The sequence below is a fragment of the Cynara cardunculus genome, unplaced genomic scaffold (genome assembly GCF_001531365.2).
Source record: "Cynara cardunculus var. scolymus isolate 2C unplaced genomic scaffold, CcrdV1 Un_Scaffold_4436, whole genome shotgun sequence".
Classification (NCBI taxonomy): domain Eukaryota; kingdom Viridiplantae; phylum Streptophyta; class Magnoliopsida; order Asterales; family Asteraceae; genus Cynara; species Cynara cardunculus.
In genome coordinates this window covers 21892-26934 of record NW_020201900.1, presented here as the reverse complement: position 1 = coordinate 26934, position 5043 = coordinate 21892, and positions in this window count along the sequence as shown.

Here is a 5043-nt window from a genome sequence, read left to right as displayed (position 1 = left end):
GATTTAAGGTGCATGCAGGATTCCGTAAGTGATGCTATTTTCGCACGGTAAACATGCATCAAGGACTTGAAGATTCAGAACTTAACTTTATGGCCAAATATCCGCATGCAAGTACCTTTACCAACTTTTCTTGAGTTCTAATCGATTGTAAATCATAGATTACCATCACTTTGAAGACATTTCCATGTCATTGATGTATATTCTCCCACCTTAGACTCTCCAGAAAGTTGTTTATAAAAAGATCGAGGAGAAAAGTGTAGGAAAATAGAAATCTTGATGAAGAACGGGAATAATGAAACTAGTCCCTTACCTTTTGAATGAAATCTTGAATAATCCTCAAGATGGATTAGATTCTTAATGTTGTTGGAAAATGAAATCGGCCGGAAGGGTATGGTTTAGAGAGAGATTTTTGAGAAGAAAAGTTTATACAAGATGGAAGGTGGAAAATGAGAGTTTTCAAAAGATGAGGGGTATTTATATAAGAAATTTAAGGAAGGAAATGGGCCGGCCTTAAAGGCCCAAGTCCATTTAAAAATTATTTTTCTTTTAAACAATTTAAGACCCATTTAACTTTATATCCAAACTACAATTTGCCAAACATTAATAAAAATAACATTATTAAATCAAAGCTCCACCTTTTTGGTAAAATTATTTGGACATTCAAATGAGACTTTTGTATTTTAATTTGGACTTATAATATCAACTTTATTATATTTGGCATTACATAAGTTAACTTCATCCGCTACTTGTCGAAACAAGGTTCACTGAACTATATTTTGGGAACTAAGCCAGATGAATTTCAATTAATCATGACTAGATCCTAAATAAATATAGCTCTAAATATAGATACCCTACAAAGGTGCTAACCTGATGCTCGAAGAATGACGGATGTCACAGTCTCCCCAAGTCAGAAAAATTTTGTCCTGAAATTTATTCGTCAGTCCTAAACGTTGGACTCGATTAGGAACAAGTGGGGGTACTTTCTTTTCATGAAATCCTCTCTTTCCCACGTGTACTCCGGTCCATGCCTCGATGTCCAATGAACTTTTACAATTGGAATTTTGCTGTGCCTCAACTGCTTGACTTTTTTATCCATGATTTATGTTGGTTTTTCAATGAAGCGCAAATGTTCACTAATTTGCACATCTCCCAAAGGCGTGACCAGAGTTTCATCGGTTAAGCACTTTCTGAGATTTGACACATGAAATGTATCATGAATAGCGCTCAGCTCTTGTGGCAGTTTCAACTTATATGCCACTGGTCCAATTCTCTCGGCTATTTCAAATGGACCAATAAACCTTTAGGAGTAGTTTATCTCCTTTTTGAAACTTTAATGGTCTCCTCCGATTATAAGTATAACTTTTCTGGCGATCTCTTGCAGCCTTGAGTCGATCCTTGATGATTACAATTTTGTCAGTAGTCTCTTGGACAATATCAGGTCTAGTTAATTGTCGATCGCCAATTTCTAGTCAACTGAATGGAGATATGTATTTACGTCCATATAATGCTTCATAAGGCGCACACTGAATATTGGTATGATAACTGTTGTTGTATGCAAATTCAACTAACGGAAGGTGCATATCCCAGCTTCCACCAAAATCTATGGCACATGCACGCAACATGTCTTCCAATGTCTGAATTGTTCTTTCTGTCTGTCCATCAGTCTGAGGGTGGTATGAAGTACTTAGATCCATACATGTACCCAACCCTCTTTGAAGTGATTGCCAAAATCTTGACGTAAATCGACTGTCCCTATATGAGATAATGGAGATAGGTACTCCATGCCGAGTAATTATTTCATTTATGTAAATTTGAGCTAGCTTCTCCATCTTATAATCTTCTCGGATCGGCAGAAAATGAGCAGATTTTGTCAGTCGATCTATGATCACCCAAATTGTATCATGCCCTTTCCCAGTTCTGGGCAACTTTGTGATGAAATCCATCGATACTTGTTCCTACTTCCATTGGGGAATCTCGGGTTGTTGAAGTAGACCAGATGGTTTTTGGTGTTTAGCTTTGACCATTGCACAAGTTAAACATTTGCCTAGGTGAAGTGCAATGTCTTTCTTCATTCCAAGCTACCAATAGTGTTCCTTGAGATCCTCATAAATCTTATCTGCTCCCGGGTGGACTGAGTATTTGGATCGATGGGCTTCATCCAAAATTATTGATCTAAGATTGCCAATTTTAGGTATCCAAACCTTGTCTCCTAAGTAATAAACTCTATCTGATTTCAGTTGAAACTTAGTCTCTATGTGGTGTAGAGTTTCATTCTTCAAATTCTCTTTCCTTAATGCCTCTTTTTGATCCTCGAGAATTTATGCTTTCAGACTGGTGCTTACTATTGCTCCCAACGCTCCCACCCTTTTTGGTTTCACTCTTTCCTTCCTACTCAGAGCATCGGCCACTACATTTGCTTTGCCGGGATGGTATTTGATTTCACAGTCGTAATAACTAAGCAATTCAACCCATATTCTATGCCTCATATTTAACATCTTCTGGTTGAGGATGTGTTGAAGGCTTTTGTGATCAGTGAACACAGTGCATTTGGTACCATAAAGGTAGTGTCTCCAAATCATAAGTGCAAATACTACGGCTCCCAACTCTAGATCATGCGTAGTATAATTCTTCTCATGCACTTTGAGTTTCCTTGAGGCATATGCAATGACCTTATCTTTTTGCATTAGTACACATCCTAGTCCTTGATGTGATGCGTCGACAATAAAGTTTTCCGAACCCTCTAGTAAGGATAAGATAGGTGCATTACACAGTCTTTGCTTAAGGGTCTTGAATGCCTCTTCCTGTTTCTCTCCCCAGACAAACTTCTTGTCTTTCTGAGTTAAAGCTGTGAGTGGTCGTGCAATTTTTGAAAAGTTCACGATGAATCGCTGATAATAGCCTGCCAAGCCAAGGAATTGCCGAATTTTCGTTGGGGTTCTTGGGGCTTCCCATTTCTTAATGGCCTCAATCTTGGCAAGATCTACCTGAATCCCTTTTTCATTAACCACGTGACCAAGAAATTGTACTTCACAAATCCAAAATTCGCATTTGGAGAATTTTGCGTACAATTTCTGGTTCTGAAGTAGCTCTAATATCATCCTCATATGTTGCTCATGGTCCTCCTTACTTCGTGAATAAATCAGTATGTCGTCTATGAAAATGATTACAAGTTTATCCAGGTATGGTCTGCAAACCCTATTCATCAGATCTATAAAGACCGCCGGTGCATTGGTTAGCCCGAATGGCATAACCAAAAACTCATAATGACCATATCAGGTTCTGAATGCTGTTTTGGGGGTGTCTTCCTCTCGAATTCTCACTTGATGATATCCAGATCGTAGATCGATCTTTGAAAAGTATACAGCACCWTGGAGTTGATCGAATAAATCATCGATTCTGGGAAGGGGGTATCTATTCTTGATGGTCAACTTATTAAGTTCCCTATAATCAATGCACATTCRCATTGACCCATMTTTCTTTTTGACGAATAGCACCGGTGCACCCCATGGTGAGAAACTAGGTCTTATGAATCCTCTATCCAACAATTCTTGGAGTTGACCTGACAATTCTATCATTTCTGATGGAGCCAATCGATATGGTGCTTTTGCCACTAGGGCAGCTCCAGGGATTAAGTCGATACCAAATTCGACTTGTCTCGGAGGGGGTAGTCCTGGTAAATCCTCAGGAAATACATCAGGGACCTCCCGAACTACAGGGAAATCATCAATACATTTCTCCTTGACCTTCTTATCAATAACATGTGCCAAAAATGCGACATAATTCTTCTTTAAGTACTTTCGCATCTTCATACATGATACTATCCTAATTTTTGATCTGACTCGTCTCCTCGAATTACAATTAAGTCACTTCCTTCTTGAGGAATTCGGATAACCTTTTCCGAACAGACTATTTCAGCTCGATTTTTCGATAGCCAATCCATTCCTATGACTATATCAAAGCTTCCTAACTCAAATTGAATAAGGTCTATACTAAAATCCTTATTGGCTAAACTTAGGGTGCAACCCATGATTATATCTCTAGCCTTAATTTCTTGGCCATTGGCAAATTCTATTGTATAAGCTTCTTTCAACCTTTGGGGCTTTAAGTTAATTTTCGGCTTAAAATCTAGGGATACAAAGCTTCTATCTGCCCCTGAATCAAATAATACCGATTCAAATTCGTTATTCAAAGGAAATGTACTTGTAACCACATTGGGATCATACCTAGCTTCCTTTGCTCCAATCTCAAATGCTCGGCCCCGCGCTTGACTTTCTGGGTTTCCTTGATTGGCTGGTCRGGCTTGGTTAGCATTTGTTCCTTGTTTTCTCTTTGGGCAAACATTTCTTATATGGTATGGACTCCCACAATCAAAACACAATCGCTTCCTGCAATTTTTCGCGGAATGATCACCTCTGTGGCATCTTTGACAAATTATGCAATTTCCCTAGTGTGGATATTGGTATTTATTGCACTTAGGCCTGCTTCCTTGGTTTACCACCTGAGTCTGAACCCCATAATTCCCTGCTATTTTCCTATTCCTGTCAAATGTTCCCCTAGTTCTTCGATTCCCATGCTCCTCCATCTTTCTCTTTCCTTTGGCGAATTCTCCAGATCGAATAGCATTATTTGTGAGTTTGGTGGCAATGTCTATTGCCTCCAGAAGGGTCTTTGGGTTTGCCGAGGTGATATTTCCTCGAATCTCTGGAGACAATCCCCAAATATATCTCTCGATTCGAACTTTCTCAGGTGTCACCAGATGTGGTACTAAGTTTGCTAACTCATGGAATCGAGCAATATATGCAGCTATGTTTTCCCCTTTCATCTCATGGTTCCGTAACTCCATTTCCATCTTTTGGAGTTCACTTCTTGGGCAGTATTCGTCCTTAAGGAGTTTCTTGAACTCTACCCATGAAAGTTGATTGGCCGATTCTCGACCCCTAGTCTGAACTAATGTGTTCCACCATGTAGGTGCTTGACCTTGCAGTAGACATGCTGCATATTCTACTTTATTTGCTTCTGAGCAATTACTAATGTGGAGGACAA